At 42.4% G+C, this 20,778-nt stretch overlaps 1 protein-coding gene across 1 annotated transcript in view; it reads right to left on the reverse strand.

Moving 5' to 3' along the window:
* The window catches only part of LOC127916588 (zinc finger CCHC domain-containing protein 3-like), a 128,852-nt gene extending 125,028 nt beyond the window's left edge, over positions 1 to 3,824 (reverse strand). The window contains exon 1 of the mRNA XM_052498882.1: positions 3,725 to 3,824. The gene's annotated coding sequence lies outside the window, so the exon portion shown is untranslated. The remainder of the gene's footprint in view (positions 1 to 3,724) is intronic.
* Positions 3,825 to 20,778: the final 16,954 nt, after the last annotated feature.

A 20,778-nucleotide genomic window follows, 5' to 3' on the forward strand; every position in this document is an offset into this window, starting at 1 on the left:
CGCTATTTCGCCCCAAAATAGTCATCCCAAATGGGGCTGTGTATAACTATGTAAATGTCTCTCGGACAAGGTGACTTTTATCAATATACACTCTAAAAACGAAAGGTTCCTGGAGTATCTTTTAGGGGTACTTCAAATTTAAACCGTGGGGGAACCCCTAAATGTTATTTGAAGAACATTTTGTGGGAACCCCTGCAAGTTATTTGAAGAACCCCTTGTCGCATGAAAAAAAAAACTTTGGGGTTTCACTTTTTTAACTCCCTGTCCACCCTACATTATACAAACATATATTTTAATAATAACAATATTGACTATTGATTTAAATAAGTCATTGTTTTAGTGGCACCACAAATGTGAATTAATATTTACAAAACAATTTACCAAAAAAAAAACACATTACCAAATTGCAACATTTCTGTAGACATGTCAGACCATAATAAATAATACATTTGCTTTGTACAGTGCTTTTCATGACATTTAAAATATATAAAATAATGGTGTACAATAACAACATACATTAAAAATGAATTATAGGTAAACTACCAACATTGTAGACTTGATGCTAAATACAGATTTTTCAGCTTTAGTGTGTATATCATATTCACTTAGGTATGTTAGGAAGTTTGCCATCTTTATGACCGGCCCTGGTAACTTCACCCCAACTTCTCCTCTCCCCAGAACACAGTAACTTAACATAAGTGTTTTTCTGACATTTTTGGGAAATTAAAGGGAAAATACAAATACAACCGTAGCAGAGCCCCAAGTCCCATGGGGACGTCCTCCCCATCAAAGGCCATCGGGATTTCACTCTCATGGTGAAATGGATTTCCACCGATGTGCAGTAAAGGAGCGAAGAGCAGTGAAGGAGCGAAGAGCAGTGAAATCTGTCAACAAAAGTAAGAAAAGATTAATACACATACAAAGAACATAACAAATGTTCAGCTGGAGTTTTATATAAGCATGCACACCTATGTTTATGAAGAAACAGATGATTGGTGCATAGGCATACCTTGTCACGGACATAAAGGCCACTCGGGTCCTCATTGAAGAGATAGGGCAAGAGCAGAATCGCTGCTGTGGTCTCCAGTCCTAGTAAAGTAAAGCAATGATCTTACTACACTTGCAAAAAAAAATACAAAATACATTAGAGAAAGGGATGGAATAAGAGCAAATACCTCTTCTGTATTGTCCTTCAAGGACTGTCAAAATAGCAGGATGATGTCCTCACCCCTGCCTCGCCTCTCTATCTCTGATAGTCCTTGAATTATCTTTTTGTCTATATCCATTCCATGGACTTGATTCATTTCTGAGAAGATCTGAAAAGATCATTTGCACACATTTGTATGCTAATAGATTTCAGTTTGTATTGACTGCTATGTAGGTTAAATGTACACTTCAAATGCAGCTGTCCTACAACATCTGTGCCTTGATCCCAATTGAATGCAAAATAGAAGAACAAATTGGAGAAAGCACTAGCCAATACAATACTGCCATCCAGTAACAGTACTGCCATACAAGCCTAATATCACATTTCAAGATATCTTTGTACACAAATAGTTTATTTTTTCAGACTGACTTGAAAGATTGTATGCAACATTTTGCTGCGTGGAAATACTGTGTTTGGAGACACAGACTAACTGTGAATTGGTCGTCTCGTTCTGTATCAACAGCTAGTTATTCTAGTCTTCTAGTGAGGTGTCAAAACAACAGGAAATCACTCTAGACACAGTTCCTCTGAAGTAGATCAATGGTTCCCCGAATTGGGGCAAGCGCCTTTGGCCTGTCTGTCCAGAGGGTGTGTCTAGAGCTAGACTGGAGATAAATCAAACCTAGCCTGAACTGTGTGATGTAGTAGGGAGTTCTAGTTTCTCTAGAGATAAATCAGACCCAGCCTGAACTGTGTGATGTAGTAGGGAGTTGTAGTTTCTCGAGAGATAAATCAGACCCATTCTGAACTGTGTGATGAAGTTTCCAACGGGCCAATATTCTACATAGTTTAGCGCATTAAACATAATTAACTACAATGACCACAATCCATTGCGTGCCTAATTGTCTTGTCTGTTTATTTTACACCTGCTATGTGAAAGAGAAAGAATAATGCATGATGGTCAATGCTATCTGGGATCCTTGGGACATCTCTACCCTAAACCCTAACCCCTACCTTAACCATTTTAAATGTCAACTTCAACTCCCAAGGATGTATCTCAACCTGAAAATACATGATCTAAGTGATTGATAGTTGGTATTCAGCAGTCATAAAGCTTTATTTACTTTAATGAACTACAAAAATTGTGATTTTGTCAGACGACAGCTCTACACTTTATTGACTGACTGATCCTTCCATCCCTCTTCAGCCTTCCTCTCCTCTGAAGTCCCAGTGAGGGTGGAGCTCAGTCAGAGAGCTGTTGAGGGACTGTTTAGGAAGAACACTTCTACAGCCAGAGAGGTGAGAGGTCACACATGGTTTAGATGGTAAATATTTATGTCCCCTTAGTGGTTCATCACGTAAGCAAACGGAAATATGTTCCATCTATGTTTATTTACATTTGTGCAAATTGTCCACTGATATTGGTGTAATTTCTCACCCCTTTTGGCTGTATGAAAGTTAATTTCCACTCAGGCACACACATTTGTTCTTTAATATTATGAAGGTAATTTGTGTCAAATGTACTTTTCCCCAGTTATTCACCCCATCTCTTTACATTGAGTCGCGTGACTGCATCCAGACTGTGTCAAAGGCCCATCCTGGTAGATCTGAACCTAATGCAGCTTGGAATGATCAGATGACATAAGTCACATTTAGGTGCCAGGTGTAACTGAGGCCATAGATGCTCCATATCCATTACTTTGAGTGTTTTTTATAATATGACAATGTGTTTATTTCTTTGTTGCAGGGGCAGTCAAGAAATGGAACATGACATAAGCAGAGCTGTGGGAGACCACCTCAAGCCACTGGTAGAGCGGGGGTTGGTGTTTACCACTCCATCACACCTTCAGCAGGCTGGAAAAGTGGCATTGATCCATTTGTTTGTTTCTGATTTTAGCAGTTGAATCCTTTGACATGGTTGTGATACTGATTTTCATACTAAGATGGACCAAGAGTCTTCCGATTGGTCAGTCATTGGGTTCATATATATATCCCCCCTCACTAACTTTAAGCATCATTGCACCTGTACACAGCCCATCTGTAAACAGCCACACCCAACTACCTCATCCCCGTATTATTTATTTTTTATCCTTTCCACCCCAATATCTCTACTTGGACATTCATCTATCACTCCAGTGTTTAATTTCGAAATTGTATCTATACAGCACATTTCAGACATGGACGCAACAAAATGGTTTCAAAGGAAGAAAATATGAAAATAAACATATATTTTTAACACAACAAACATAAGACTAATGAGCACCCTAAGGAAATTCCATTGATTAAAATATTAATTGGATGCAATATCCAACCCAAAATATAAGCTTGTTTTTTAGGAGGGGTTCTGATAGACACTGAGGATATCCACTGGCAATTGACTAGTAACAACAACTGGGACATAAAAGACAACCACCATAAGACCCACTAAATCTGCCTAAGAAGAGGCAAACAAAAGAAAAACCCACACCAAACTGAAAGACAGAAAGTAAACCAAAAAGGTGGCGCAACTAAAAGGTGTTGACTCTGCACATCTATCAAGACAACTGGCGAACTGGGCCAGACATTCTTAAATAGAACCTGGACCAGCTCAGGTGAAACACCTTCCCAGTAACGAGATGGACAAGCCAGCACAGGTATAACACATACTGACTAACAAGGTGACACCAATCAGTGCGTCCTACGTGCTTACGTGCTAAAGTCCAACCTCAAAACAAATGGAAAAACCAAAGCCTGTAAAACCTTCCCCATTAAGACAACAAATATAGCCTACATTTTTGATGGACAAGTTTGCTCACCACCAACAGAAAACAACTTCCATTTCACATTATAATCAACTACAATGCTTCACCTTCTACAATATAAACATGGCGTCTACTGGCTGTCAACAATTAAAAACACTATACAAAAGTATTATTTTTTTCAAGATTTTCTATATAGAATCCGAAAACTCACTAGCTTCAAGAACTCTAGTCTACTTTTTATTTAACCTTTTTTAACTAGGCAAGTCAGTTAAGAACAAATTCTAATCAACAATGACAGTCTACCAGGAAACAGTGGGTTAACTGCCCTGTTCAGGAGCAGAACAACATGTTTTAACTTGTCAGCACGGGGATTCGATCCAGCAACCTTTTGGTTACTGACCCAACACTCTAACAACTAGGCTACCTCAAAGTACTTTGAAATGAAGTTGTTTTCAAGTAATTTCTCTATAACCGAACGAATATCGGGCAAAGTCTTCTTTTCAAAGACATTTTGCTAGGTGGGATAGCCCCAATATCAAAACACAATTTTAACGTGTCCAAATCAATAACCATTATGCAGAAACAGTTTCTGATATATTGAAAAACGTAACATAAAATGTGCTATGTACAAAAACATCTGCCACAATAATCATATTACTTGTATTTATTTAAACAAGCTTCTTATAAACTGCACAAGCACCATAAATACTTATTTTGACAAATAGCAATAAATCACTGATATCGATTAGGGGGGAAATCAGGTTGTATGTGCTGTTGAAACTAACACAACTAAAAACACACATGGAAATGGGAGATATATTTTACCACAATGGTTAGAGGACAACCTGCAGACAGTCAGCTACATTTTGGAGTGATGCATTTTAATTTATGGGTCGCTAAACAAAGGAACGCAGCACATTTGTCATCACTCATCGATATCATGCTAAAATCATTTGCGAGAGGAGGGAGATGAGGTTGCACGTCCTGTTAAAACTAACAGCTCAAAAACCACACAGAATCTGGGAATAATGTGTACATCCCTGGTTAGACGACTATTTGTAAAAACAGATTATTATTATTAATTATTGAAGACCCGCGTTAATGACAGTATCCATTTGGGTGTTGTCAATAAAGTTACAATATTTGTTTATTTAAAAAAAAAAGTTATTTCACCCTTATTTAATTAACCAGGTAGGCCAGTTGAGAACAAGTTCTCATTTACAACTGTGACCTGGCCAAGATAAAGCAAAGGAGTGTGACAAAAACAACACAGAGTTACACGTGGGATAAACAAACGAACAGTCAATAACACAATAGAAAAATCTATATCGTGTGTGCAAATGGAATACCGAGGTAAGGCAATAAATAGGCCATAGTAGCGAAGTAATTACAATTTAGCAAATTAACACTGGAGAGATAGATGCGCAGATGATGTGCAAGTAGAAATACTGGTGTTCAAATGAGCAATAAAAGTACATTAAAACATGGGGATGAGGTAGGTAGTTGGATGGGCTATTTACAGATGGGCTGTGTACAGCTGCAGCAATCGGTAAGCTGCTCAGATAGCTGATGCTTAAAGTTAGTGAGGGAGATATAAGTCTCCAACTTCAGCCATTTTTCCAATTCGTTCCAGTCAATTGGCAGCAGAGAACTGGAAGGAAAGGCGACCAAATGAGGTGTTGCCTTTGGAGCTGACCAGTGAGATATACCTCCTGGAGCTCGTGCTACGGGTGGGTGTTGCTATGGTGACCATTGAGCTGAGTTAAGGCAGAGCTTTACCTAGCAAAGACTTATAGATGACCTGGAGCCAATGGGTTTGGCGACGAATATGTAGCGAGGGCCAGCCGACAAGAGCATACAGGTCTCAGTGGTGGGTGGTACATGGGGCATTAGTGACAAAACAGATGGCACTGTGATAGACTGCATCCAATTTGCTGAGTAGAGTGTTGGAGGTTATTTTGTAAATGACATCGCCAAAGTCAAGGATCGGTAGGATCAGTTTTACGAGAGTATATTTGGCAGCGTGAATGAAGGAGGCTTTATTGCAAAATAGGAAGCCAGTTCTATATTTAATTTTGGATTGGAGATGCTAAATATTAGTCTGGAAGGAGAGTTTAACCAGACACGTAGGTATTGTAGTCTCCCACATATTCTAAGTCAGAACTGTCCAGAGTAGTGATGCTAGTCGGGCAGGTGGGGGCAGCAATCGGTTGTTGATTGATCGGATCGGTTGTTCTTATCGGCTGTTGAGTCTGCCGATAAGAATACGGAGACTGACAGAGTCGAAAGCCTTGGCCAGGTCAATGAAGACGGCTGCACAGTACTGTCTTTTATCGATGGTGGTTATGATATTGTTTAGTACCTTGAGCCTGGCTGAGGTGCACCCGTGACCAGCTCGGAAACCGGATTGCACAGCAGAGAAGGTACGGTGAGATTCAAAATGGTCAGTGATCTGTTTGTTAACTTGGGTTTAGAAGACTTCAGAAAGGCAGGGCAAGATGGATATGGGTCTGTAACAGATTGGGTCTAGAGTGTCACCCCCTTTGAAGAGGATGATGACCGCGGCAGCATTCCAATCTTTAGGAATCTCGGACGATACGAAAGAGAGGTTGAACAGACTAGTAATAGGGGTAGCACAATGGAGGCAGATAATTTTAGAAAGAGAGGGTCCAGATTGTCTAGCCCAGATGATTTGTACAGGTCCAGGTTTTGCAGCTCTTTCAGAAAATCAGCTATCTGGATTTCGGTGAAGGAGAAGCTGGGGAGGCTTGGGCAAGTAGTTGCAGGGGGTGCGGAGCTGTTGGCCGGGGTTGGGGTAGCCAGGAGGAAAGTATGGCCAGCCGTAGAGAAATGCTTCTTGAAATTCAAGATTATCGTGGAGTTATCGGTGCTGACAGTGTTTCCTGGGATGAGGTGCTCTTATTCTCCATGGACTTTACGGTGTCCCAAAACTGTTTGGAGTTAGAGCTTCAGGATGCAAATTCCTGTTTGAAAAAGCTAGCCTTTGCTTTCCTAACTGACTGTGTGTATTGGTTCCTGACTTCTCTGAAAAGTTGCATATCGCGGGGACTACTCGATGCTAGTGCAGTACGTCACAGGATGTTTTTGTGCTGGCCGAGGGCAGTCAGGTCTGGAGTGAACCAAGGGCTATATCTGTTCTTAGTTCTACATTTTTTGAAAGGGGCATGCTTATTTTTAAGGTGGTGAGGAAATTACTTTTAAAGATCAACTAGGAATACTCTACTGAAGAGAGAAGATCAATATCCTTCCAGGATACCCGGGCCAGGTCGATTAGAAAGGCCTGCTTGCAGAAGTGTTTTTGGGAGCGTTTGACAGTGATGAGGGGTGGTCGTTTGGCCGCGGACCCATAACGGATGCAGGCAATAATCGCTGGTGGGTTCCTTGATCATTTGTGTGAAATTGAGGGCATTTAGCTTGGATTGTAGGATAGGAGAAGCACCTGGCTCGAGGCTAACTGGTGCTAGCTTCGGGACAAGGGTGTTAGCCACTAAAGCCAATCCTGTGTAAATGTCCAGAACTTACGGCAGGAATCCGGTGATGTAGTGGCTTCTAGTCATCTTAGTGAAGAGTCTGGGAGGCATCAGCTGTGTAGTCAAGTGATCATAGGGTCCACTGAGCAGGCCGGGAGATGGGCCTGGCTCAAGGCTAGCTTCGGGGCTGGGCCACTTGGTGGCAGCTAGCTAGCTGCGATTATCCGGTGTAATGGTCCAGAGCTTACAGGCAGGAATAAGGTGATAAAACAGTCCGATATGCTCAGGGTTGATATCGCGGTGTGCAGACTGGCATGTAATTATCCAGGCTAAAAGTGTCTGTTGTCAGCCAGCAGTGGCTAACAATGACTAAATTGCTAGTAGCTAATTAGCTGGTTAGCTTCTGATGGCTCGCTTCTGATGGAGGTTCTAGCTCAAGGTCAAAAAAAAAATAGCAGATCCGTATCATAATGGGTGAGACGGGTTGCCGGAAGGTATATTTAATTTAAAAATGGAAAAGATTTAAATATATTGCAATATATACAAAAAAAGACGAAAAAAACATACCATTTACAACAAGCACGTCTTAATGCTTCCCCATCTTGGATTACAGATGACTCAGTTAAAAACCATTGGATTTAGCAAACTCTGAAATGATTTAGTGTTCTGTACCCATGAAAACAGTTTTCCCAGCTTAACATAAGGAGCCACTAAATTATACATAGTTCGAGTGCATTTCAGAATACAAAAAAACTGTCCGACAGCAAGATCCCGTATTTAAGTTGAAGTTCATCATATGACAAGCGTAACGTTATGACTATACCTACTGTTCCCTGAAGGAGGGAAACTAGGTACAACATACTATTAAATCCACACGATATGACTATAACTACTGTTGCCTGAAGGACGGAAACTAGGTACAGCATACTATTAAATCCACACGTTATGACTATAAATACTGTTCCCTGAAGGAGGGATACTAGGTACAACAAACTATCACAAATCCACGCTTCACTGGAAGACCACCTTCCACATGTGATGAGAGTGAGGCTTGGATTTATTCCTTAAATGTAATAATACATTTCACCGACCCAGGAAAGGGCGGGGACAAGCAGGTGTTGTACCTCATTTCCCTCCTTCAGGGAAGTGTAATTATAATCAAAGTTACACTCCCTTTCAGTCAGTCATCTTCGGTACAACATACTATGGGGAAATAAAATCATTCCCTTACCGACACAAACGGCTACTAAATGAAACGGCCCCTGGCAGACCACCCAGACCTGACCCTACAAGAGTCAGTTTTGTCCATTTATTCATTGTCTTTTGTTTGAAAAACTCCTGTCAATGTTGAGTAAGGACGCCTACCTGATTACACATATAGAAGCAGGACTAGTCTACCTGGCTTGCACACAAATGTAGGTCTATAAATGTGCCCATTTGGGAATGTCTGATAATATGTCTGATAATTCACATGCTTTTATCTTAACGTACCACCACTAATGAGTTGTGGAGCTTCTCAAAGGATTTTTTTCTTCACCTCCAAACAGCAAGTAAACAAAGTCTAATCAAATTGCGAATGACAATAGTTCCTCAAAGTATTTTCGTAAAATATTTCCAGCTCTCACCCTTTCGATAACCACTCAGAATAAAATGGAAAGATGTAATTCTTTGATCCAGTGGAAATGTCATAAAATACCTGATTACTTCTTATCCTTTGCACAAATAGCCTACAGCTGTGTCCGTCCCGAACTCACTGGAGCAGGAAACTGAGGGCCTAGAATATTTTATACAATGTTGCAAGCTTGCTATCCGAGTTTCGCTGACCCAATTGATAGTTGATACAATGTTTCAAGTTTGTTGTAGACAGGCCATTTGCAGCCAATGCAATTTCGGGGGTATTTATTTTTATCAGGATATTTTCTACCTACAGAATGCAATGTTTTTATTTGTTGGCTTTATGTAAAGGCTATTTTTTTTACATAGTTGGCAATGGCAATAAAAGTTACTCTTAGATTTGTATAATTTTAATTTAGATAGAATGTAGATTAATCACATACCATTATTTTAGAATACTATTATAAATTAACTGAAACTGTTCCACGAAAATGTGCATATGAAAATCAGAACTGGCACACAGATTTTATATTTATTTTATTTATTTTATATCACCTTTATTTAACCAGGTAGGCTAGTTGAGAACAAGTTCTCATTTGCAACTGCGACCTGGCCAAGATAAAGCAATTCGTAAGTACCAATTCGACACATACAACAACACAGAGTTACACATGGAATAAACAAAACATACAGTGAATAATACAGTAGAACAAAAGAAAACAAAAAGTATATATACAGTGAGTGAAAATTGGTGGAAATGGTCCGATAAATTGGCACTCCAACTGGAAAAGGTTGCCGACTGCTGATGTAGTTTATTACTGAAAACTTCAGGAGCAGAATGGCAGAATTAACGAAGTCCAGCAGCAGAGGGGGACGCCCTCTGGTCAGGTTATGTTGACGACTGGCTCCCTCTAGTCAGGTTATGTTGACGACTGGCGCCCTCTAGTCAGGTTATGTTGACGACTGGCTCCCTCTAGTCAGGTTATGTTGACGACTGGCTCCCTCTAGTCAGGTTATGTTGACGACTGGCTCCCTCTAGTCAGGTTATGTTGACGACTGGCTCCCTCTAGTCAGGTTATGTTGACGACTGGCGCCCTCTAGTCAGGTTATGTTGACGACTGGCGCCCTCTAGTCAGGTTATGTTGACGACTGGCTCCCTCTAGTCAGGTTATGTTGACGACTGGCGCCCTCTAGTCAGGTTATGTTGACGACTGGCTCCCTCTAGTCAGGTTATGTTGACGACTGGCTCCCTCTAGTCAGGTTATGTTGACGACTGGCTCCCTCTAGTCAGGTTATGTTGACGACTGGCTCCCTCTAGTCAGGTTATGTTGACGACTGGCGCCCTCTAGTCAGGTTATGTTGACGACTGGCGCCCTCTAGTCAGGTTATGTTGACGACTGGCGCCCTCTAGTCAGGTTATGTTGACGACTGGCTCCCTCTAGTCAGGTTATGTTGACGACTGGCTCCCTCTAGTCAGGTTATGTTGACGACTGGCTCCCTCTAGTCAGGTTATGTTGACGACTGGCTCCCTCTAGTCAGGTTATGTTGACGACTGGCGCCCTCTAGTCAGGTTATGTTGACGACTGGCTCCCTCTAGTCAGGTTATGTTGACGACTGGCTCCCTCTAGTCAGGTTATGTTGACGACTGGCTCCCTCTAGTCAGGTTATGTTGACGACTGGCGCCCTCTAGTCAGGTTATGTTGCTGACTGGCGCCCTCTAGTCAGGTTATGTTGCTGACTGGCGCCCTCTAGTCAGGTTATGTTGACGACTGGCTCCCTCTAGTCAGGTTATGTTGACGACTGGCTCCCTCTAGTCAGGTTATGTTGACGACTGGCTCCCTCTAGTCAGGTTATGTTGACGACTGGCTCCCTCTAGTCAGGTTATGTTGACGACTGGCTCCCTCTAGTCAGGTTATGTTGACGACTGGCTCCCTCTAGTCAGGTTATGTTGACGACTGGCTCCCTCTAGTCAGGTTATGTTGACGACTGGCTCCCTCTAGTCAGGTTATGTTGACGACTGGCGCCCTCTAGTCAGGTTATGTTGACGACTGGCTCCCTCTAGTCAGGTTATGTTGACGACTGGCTCCCTCTAGTCAGGTTATGTTGACAACTGGCTCCCTCTAGTCATTTGTGTCTCTTATTTATTTAATCAAACAGCGTGCTTAAAGCAACATACAAGTTCAGTACATACAGATTTTATAAAAACACTTGGGGCGATTGTTAGAAAGAACAGATGACACTTGGTTGACCAATGTATATAGACTCTCCTTTTTTCTACTGTATTATTGACTTGTTAATTGTTTACTCCATGTGTAACTCTGTGTTGTCTGTTCACACTGCTATGCTTTATCTTGGCCAGGTCGCAGTTGCAAATGAGAACTTGTTCTCAACTAGCCTACCTGGTTAAATAAAGGTGAAATACATTTAAAAAAAGAAAAAAAATGTATTTTAGTTGGGGACAGCACTAGAACATGATTTTGGGGCTCCTGAGTGGCGCAGCAGACACTGCATCTCAGTGCATCTTGAGGTGTCACTACAGACACCCTGGTTCAAATCCAGGCTGTATCACAACCGGCCGTGAGTCCCATAGGGCAGCACACAATTAGCCCAGCGCCGTCCGGGGTAGGCAGTCATTGTAAATAAAAATGTGTTCTTAACTGACTTGCCTAGTTAAATAAAGGTTACATTTAAATAAATAAATGAGTGTTTCATGACAAACCATTTTTTACAAACCCGTCAAGGCACCAACTTTGAGAAGGTTTTGAAACAAAAGTTTCAAATCAATTCATGAATGTAATTGAATCTAGGTATGTATTACTTTCATTGTAATAGCATGGAAAAAAATTGGCTGAATATTATACAATTACTTATCAACAGCTCTAATAATTTGCCCCCACAGGACATCTTCACTGGCAATTATATAATATATTATACAGCCTCAATCTGTTTAAGATGATCATTTTGACCTCATGGATGGCCAGTCCTTGTATTCATAGTGTAGTGAATTCAGGGAGTAACCCTGAGCTGAACTCAAACCTGGGTCCAGCGACGCCAAGATGTCTGAACTTCTTGACGAGGTCGCTAGGTGTAGGGTTATGGTTACTACAATAGCTTTCTCTATGAATTTGAGAGTGGTTACACTTCTCCTTCCCCCATCCCTCAGCTGTTTACCAAACCAAGCCTATAAATAAATAATTTAAAAGTCACAATATGGATGTAGCAATTGCAGATTTCTGTTTTAACACCAAACATTAGTACAACAACTGCAGAGTTTATGCCTCTGTGTTTAAGACAGTACTTACTAGTTAGTGTTAATCAGGGAACGGTTTCTCAAAACCATCTTACGGTTAAGTTCACCGTTAGAACCATTGGATGCCTTAATTGAGATGCTTTTGGGAAACCGGGCCCAGATATCCAGTTTCCTCCTCCTCTTCCTCCTCCTTTTTTTGATGTAACAGTCATCTCCCCCTCCTCCTCTTTCACTCCATAAACTGCATCCTCCTCTCCTTTTACTGTAACATCCTCCTCCTCTTTTACTCCGAACGCATCTTTTTCTTCTTTCACAGTAACAGCCTCACCCTCTACTTCTTGTTTTACTGTGATATCCTCCTCTTCTTTAGCAGGAGGAGAGTAGCTTAGTGAACTCATGGTCGGGGATGTTGGCTAGCTAGGCTAATGCTAACTTAACCAGCCCGCTAGCTGACTAATAACAACAACGACCATGGTGTGACCATGGTCATGTGGAACGAGAAGGGGTTGTAATTTCCCTCTGGGCAGGTGTTTTGGTGAACTTGCACAATTGGTGGCTGACTAAATACTTTTTTGCCCCACTGTATATAACAACTTAATAGACTGTCAAATCAAATCTTATTTGTCACGTGCCGAATACAACAGTGAAATGCTTACTTACAAGCCCAAACCAACAATGCATTTTTTTTTTATAATTACAAAAAATACCTTAAAAAATACAAATAAGTAATAAAAGTAACAAATAACGAGCCCCCTAACTTGGTAAAACTCTTTCCACACAGGGAGCAAAGGAACATTTTCTTGTGCAAAGCATTGCGACAAAAACAACAGAGTTACACATGGGAAAACAAATGTACAGTCAATAACACAATAGAAAGATCTATATACAGTGTGTGCAAATGTAGAAAGGAAATAAATAGGCCATAGTGGTGAAATAATTACAATTTAGCAGATGTGCAGATGATGATGTGCAAGTAGAGATACTGGGGTGCAAAAGAACACAAAATAATATGGGGATGAGGTAGTTGGGTGGGCTATTTACAGATGGGCTGTGCACTGGTGCAGAGATCGGTAAGCTGCTCTGACAGCTGATGCTTATAGTTAGTGGGGGAGATATAAGTCTACTGCTTCAGTGATTTTGCAATTCGTTCCAGTCATTGGCAGCAGAGAACTGGTAGGAAAGGCGGCCAAAGCAGGTGTTGGCTTTGACTAGAGAAATATACCTGCTGGAGCTTGTGCTGTGGGTGGTTGTTGCTATGGTGACCAGTGAGCTGAGATAAGGCGGGGCTTTACCTAGCAAAGACTAATAGATGACCTGGAGCTAGTGGGTTTGGCGAAAGATATGTAGCGAGGGCCAGCCAACGAGAGCATACAGCTCGCAGTGGTGGGTAGTATATGGGGCTTTAATGACAAAAACAGATGGCACTGTGATAGACTACATCCAATTTTCTGAGTAGGGTGTTTGAGGCTATTTTGTAAATCACATTGCCGAAGTCACGGATCGGTAGGATAGTCAGTTTTACAAGGGTATGTTTGGCAGCATGAGTGAAGGATGCTTAGTTGCAAAATATGTGGCCGATTCCAGATTTAATTTTGGATTGGAGATGCTTAATGTGAGTCTGGAAGGAGAGTTTACAGCCAAACCAGACATCTAGATATTTGTAGTTGTCCACATATTCTAAGTCATAACCGTCCAGAGTAGTGATGCTAGTCCGGCGAAAGGGTGCGGGGCAGCGATCGGTTGAAGAGCCTGCATTTAGTTTTACTAGCATTTAAGAGCAGTTGGAGGCCATGGAAGGAGTGTTGTATGGCATTGAAGCTCGTTTGGATGTTTGTTAACACAGTGTTCAAAGAAGGGCCAGATTTATACAGAATGGTGTCGTCTGCGTAGAGATAAATCAGGGAATCACCAGCAGCAAGAGCGACATCATTGACGTATACAGAGAAAAGAGTCGGCCCGAGAATTGAACCCTGTGGCACCCCCATAGAGACTGCCAGAGGTCCGGATAACAGGCCCTCCGATTTGACACACTGAACTCTATCTGAGAAGTAGTTGGTGAACCAGGCGAGGCAGTCATTAGCGAAACCAAGGCTGTTGAGTCTGCCGATAAGAATGCAGTGATTGATAGAGTCGAAAGCCTTGGCCAGGTCGATGAAGACGGCTGCACAGTACTGTCTTTTATCGATGGCGGTTGATATAATTTAGGACCTTAAGCGTGGCTGAGGTGCACCCGTGACCAGCTCGGAAACCGGATTGCATAGTGGAGAAGGTACGGTGGGATTCGAAATGGTCGGTGATCAGTTTGTTCACTTGGCTTGCGAAGACTTTAGAAAGAGAGGGCAGGATTTATATAGGTCTGTAACAGTCTGGCTTGTCTACCCCTTTAAAGAGGAGGATGACCGTGACAGCTTTCCAATCTTTGGGGGATCTCAGACGATATGAAAGAGAGTTTGAACAGGCTAGTAATAGGGTTGCAACAATTGCTGCGGATCATTTTTAGAAAGAGAGGGTCCTGATTTTCTAGCCCAGCTGATTTGTAGGGGTCCAGATTTGCAGCTCTTTCAGAACATCAGCTATCTGGAATTGGGTGAGGGAGAGGCGGGGGGAGTGGGACTTGGGAAAGTTGCTGCGGGGGGTGCAGAGCTGTTGGCTGGGTTAGGGGTAGCCAGGTGGAAAGTATGTCCGGCCGTAGAGAAATGCTTGAAATTCTCGTTTATCATAGATTTTTATCGGTGGTGACAGTGTTTCCTAGCCTCAGTGCAGTGGGCAGCTGGGAAGAGGTGCTCTTATTCTCCAAAACTTTGGGACACTGTGAAAGGAATTTAATGCTGCAGGATGCAACATTTCTGTTAGGAAAGCAAAGGCTAGCTTTTTCAAACTGACTGTGTATATTGGTTCCTGACTTCCCTGTATAGCTGCATATCGCAGGGACTATTCGATGCTAATGCAGTACACCACAGGATGTTTTTGTGCTGGTCAAGGGAAATCAAGTCAGGGGTGAACCAGGGGCTATGTCTGTTCTTAGTTCTAAATTTTTTTGAATGGGGCATGCTTATTTAAGACTGTGAGGAAAGCACTTTTTAAGAACAACCAGGCAACCTCTACTGATGGGATGAGGTCAATATCCTTCCAGGCTACCCGGGCCAGGTCGATTAGAAAGGCCTGCTCGCTGAAGTATTTTAGGGTGTGTTTGACAGTGATGAGGGGTGGTCGTTTGACCGCAGACCCGTTACGGATGCAAGCAATGAGGCATTGATCGCTGAGATCCTGGTTGAAGTCAGCGGAGGTGTATGTGGAGTTGTATTTGGAGGGCAAGTTAGTCAAATCAAATAAATGTTTATTTGTCACATACACATGGTTAGCAGATGTTAAGTGTAGCGAAATGCTTGTGCTTCTAGTTCCGACAATGCAGTATTAACCAGTAATAACCAACGAGTAATCAAACCTAACAATTCCACAACAACTACCTTATACACACAAGTGTAAAGGGATAAAGAATATGTACATAAACATATATGAATGAGTGATGGTACAGAACTGCATTAGATGGTATCGAGTACAGTATATACATATGAGATGAGTAATGTAGGGTATGTAAAAATTATATTAAGTGGCGTTGTTTTAAAGTGGCTAGTAATACATTTTTTACATACATTTTCCATTATTAAAGTGGCTGGAGTTGAGACAGTATGTTGGCAGCAGCCACTCAATGTTAGTGGTGGCTGTTTAACAGTCTGATGGCCTTGAGATAGAAGCTGTTTTTCAGTCTCTCGGTCCCTGCTTTGATGCACCTGTACTGACCTCGCCTTCTGGATGATAGCGAGGTAAACAGGCAGTGGCTCGGGTGGTTGTTGTCCTTAATGATCTTTACGGCCTTCCTTTGACATTGGGTGGTGTAGGTGTCCTGGAGGGCAGGTCGTTTGCCCCCGGTGATGTGTTGTGCAGACCTCACCACCCTCTGGAGAGCCTTACGGTTGTGGGCGGAGCAGTTGCCGTCCTAGGCGGTGATACAGCCCGACAGGATGCTCTCGATTGTGTATCTGTAAAAGTTTGTGAGTGCTTTTGGTGACAAGACGGATTTCTTCAGCCTCCTGAGGTTGAAGAGGTGCTGCTGCGCTGCGCCTTCATCACCACGCTGTCTGTGTGGGTGGACCAATTCAGTTTGTCCGTGATGTTTGCACCGATATTACATATTTGGCCAATATTTTCCTTGCCCCAAAAAACGAAACCGATAACCAATATTTAAAAATGTTTGTGCCTTTTAAGCATTCTAGTGCAGTTAAATAGTTAACACACACACGGAAGCAGCGGTCTAAGCCACTACATCTCATTGCATGGTTCGAATCAAGGCAGTATCACATCCAGTTGTGATTGGGAGTCCCAGAGTAGTTGTCTGTTATTGGTGTAGAGAGGACGACAAAGGAGAGGGATCCCACATGTGGATGGGAAGATCCATAATAATGATAATTTGTAAAATATTCATTTCAAATCCAGGAATTTTAAAACTTTATCAACGCAACGTGGAAAGTGTCGAATTTGGTCAACAACAAAATTAATGGCTTATTTGCTACGTGAGGTTTACTCTACCTAACAGAAGTTTCATAATGCTTAAGTTGTGGACACGTGACATACCGACAACTTTGATAAAAACACTATAAGAGTTGTCTCCAGATAGCTATGCATATTGATGCTAGTAGCTTAGCATCTCTCTCCATTGAATACAGGCGGTTGACGTCAACAACCCTCATAGTATACAGTGCCTTGTGAAAGTATTCGGCCCCCTTGAACTTTGCAACCTTTTGCCACATTTCAGGCTTCAAACATAAAGATATAAAACTGTATTTTTTTGTGAAGAATCAACAACAAGTGGGACACAATCATGAAGTGGAACGACATTTATTGGATATTTCAAACTTTTTTAACAAATCAAAAACGGAAAAATTGGGCGTGCAAAATTATTCAGCCCCCTTAAGTTAATACTTTGCTGCGATTACAGCTGTAAGTCGCTTGGGGTATGTCTCTATCAGTTTTGCACATCGAGAGACTGAAATGTTTTCCCATTCCTCCTTGCAAAACAGCTCGAGCTCAGTGAGGTTGGATGGAGAGCATTTGTGAACAGCAGTTTTCAGTTCTTTCCACAGATTCTCGATTGGATTCAGGTCTGGACTTTGACTTGGCCATTCTAACCCCTGGATATGTTTATTTTTGAACCATTCCATTGTAGATTTTGCTTTATGTTTTGGATCATTGTCTTGTTGGAAGACAAATCTCCGTCCCAGTCTCAGGTCTTTTGCAGACTCCATCAGGTTTTCTTCCAGAATGGTCCTGTATTTGGCTCCATCCGTCTTCCCATCAATTTTAACCATCTTCCCTGTCCCTGCTGAAGAAAAGCAGGCCCAAACCATGATGCTGCCACCACCATGTTTGACAGTGGGGATGGTGTGTTCAGGATGTTGAGCTGTGTTGCTTTTACGCCAAACATAACATTTTGCATTGTTGCCAAAAAGTTCAATTTTGGTTTCATCTGACCAGAGCACCTTCTTCCACATGTTTGGTGTGTCTCCCAGGTGGCTTGTGGCAAACTTTAAACGACACCTTTTATGGATATCTTTAAGAAATGGCTTTCTTCTTGCCACTCTTCCATAAAGGCCAGATTTGTGCAATATACGACTGATTGTTGTCCTATGGACAGAGTCTCCCACCTCAGGTGTAGATCTCTGCAGTTCATCCAGAGTGATCATGGGCCTCTTGGCTGCATCTCTGATCACTCTTCTCCTTGTATGAACTGAAAGTTTAGAGGGACGGCCAGGTCTTGGTAGATTTGCAGTGGTCTGATACTCCTTCCATTTCAAAATTATCGCTTGCACAGTGCTCCGTGGGATGTTTAAAGCTTGGGAAATCTTTTTGTATCCAAATCCGGCTTTAAACTTCTTCAAAACAGTATCTCGGACCTGCCTGGTGTGTTCCTTGTTCTTCATGATGCTCTCTGCACTTTTAACGGACCTCTGAGACTATCACAGTGCAGGTACATTTATACGGAGACTTGATTACACACAGGTGGATTGTATTTATCATCATTAGTCATTTAGGTCAACATGGGATCATTCAGAGATCCTCACTGAACTTCTGGAGAGTTTGCTGCACTGAAAGTAAAGAGGCTGAATAAATTTGCACGCCCAATTTTTCAGTTTTTGATTTGTTAAAAAAGTTTGAAATATCCAATAAATGTCGTTCCACTTCATGATTGTGTCCCACTTGTTGTTGATTCTTCACAAAAAAATACAGTTTTATATCTTTATGTTTGAAGCCTGAAATGTGGCAAAAGGTCGCAAAATTCAAGGGGGCCGAATACTTTCGCAAGGCACTGTATAAACAATAGATTACAATAAAAAGATGTATTAAACAAATAAAGAAAGAATTGGCGGCTTTCACCTTGATTCACCTGGTTACCTGGTCACAACTTGCAGACTTGTTTACGTGTTGATGTGCGTTTTGTGCGTTCTGTTGCCAACCTTACTTTGCTACCTAACAACTTTACGGTTTTTACTTTTTAATTGCCGTTTTTATTTTTATTTTTTCCCTCACTCAAATTTTTTTCATTAAACTTTTTCACTCAGGACGCTTTATCTGGATGTGGTCTCTGTACTCATAATATACAGGAGAATGATCGCCTTACGGCGAAGCTAGCTGTGTTGCAAGCCCAGCTTCAGACGAAATCATTAGGCAAGGGTAATTTCAGTGTAGGAAAGGATGAAACAGTGTCTGTGCCACCAGTAAGTACAGATAGTTACATTAGTATAAACCCCCTCGCACGGTCCCCGCAGCCGGACAACTTTCTCATGGTTTCTGGAGAGAAATGCTGTAGGAATGCTCAACCGGTGTCGCTCATTCAGCCGACAGAAACTTTCAACCGGTTTTCCCCATTAAGCAGTGAGTCGGAGTCTGAGGCCGAGCCTTCTCTTGTCTCTACTCCTCCCGTTACAGGGTCTGAGACGCCGAAGCCTCCCACCATTAGCCCTGACAAATTGAAAACCCTAGTCATTGCGACTCCATTACCCGCAGTATTAGACTTAAAACGAATCATCCATCGATCATACACTGTTTACCACGGGGCAGGGCTACCGACGTTAAGGCTAATCTGAAGCTGGCTAAAGCTAAAACTGGCGAGTGTAGAGAGTATAGAGATATTGTTATCTACGTCGGCACCAACGATGTTAGGATGAAGTCAGCTAGAAAGATGTGTCGGCATCGAGTAATTGTCTCTGGCCCCCTCCCAGTTAGGGGGAGTGATGAGCTCTACAGCAGAGTCTCACAACTCAATCGCTGGTTGAAAATTTTCTGCCCCTCCCAAAAGATAGAATTTGTAGATAATTGATTATGTTTTCAAGGTTTTACTGCTAACCTAGAAAGCATTACATGGGCTTGCTCCAACCTATCGCTCTGATTTGGTCCTGCCGTACATACCTACATGTACGCTACGGTCACAAGATGCAGGCCTCCTAATTGTCCCTAGAATTTCTAAGCAAACAGCTGGAGGCAGGGCTCCATTTTTATGGAATGGTCTGCCTACCCATGTGAGAGATGCAAACTCGGTCTGAAACCTTTAAGTCTTTATTGAAGACTCATCTCTTCAGTGGGTCATATGATTGAGTGTAGTCTGGCCCAGGAGTGTGAAGGTGAAGCAACGAACCGCCCTTGCTGTCTCTGCCTGGCTGGTTCCCCTCTTTCCACTGGGATTCTCTGCCTCTAACCCTATTACAGGGGCTGAGTCACTGGCTTACTGGTGCCCTTTCATGCCATCCCTAAGAGGTGTGCGTCACTTGAGTGGGTTGAGTCACTGATGTGATCTTCCTGTCTGGGTTGGCGCTCCCCCTTGGGTTGTGCCGTGGCGGAGATCTTTGTGGGTTATACTCGGCCTTGTCTCAGGATGGTAAGTTGGTGATTGAACATGGTCCTTCTGTAGCTCAGTTGGTAGAGCATGGCGCTTGTAACGCCAGGGTAGTGGGTTCGATCCCCGGGACCACCCATATGTAGAATGTATGCACACATGACTGTAAGTCGCTTTGGATAAAAGCGTCTGCTAAATGGCATATATTATATTATTATTATTTAACATATCCCTCTAGTGGTGTGGGGGCTGTGCTTTGGCAAAGTGGGTGGGGTTATATCCTTCCTGTTTATGCCCTGTCCGGGGGTATCATCGGATGGGGCCACAGTATTTCCTGACCCCTCCGGTCTCAGCCTCCAGTATTTATGCTGCAGTAGATTATGTGTCGGGGTGCTAGGGTCAGTTTATTATATTTCGAGTACTTCTCCTGTCTTATCCGGTGTCCTGTGTGAATTTAAGTATGCTCTCTAATTCTCTCTTTCTCTCTTTCTTTCTCTCTCTCGGAGGACCTGAGCCCTAGGACCATGCCTCAGGACTACCTGGCATGATGACTCCTTGCTGTCCCCAGTCCACCTGTCCGTGCTGCTGCTCCAGTTTCAACTGTTCTGCCTGCGGCTATGGAATCCTGACCTGTTCACCGGACATGC

This window comes from Oncorhynchus keta, chromosome 37 (genome assembly GCF_023373465.1).
Source record: "Oncorhynchus keta strain PuntledgeMale-10-30-2019 chromosome 37, Oket_V2, whole genome shotgun sequence".
Taxonomy (NCBI): domain Eukaryota; kingdom Metazoa; phylum Chordata; class Actinopteri; order Salmoniformes; family Salmonidae; genus Oncorhynchus; species Oncorhynchus keta.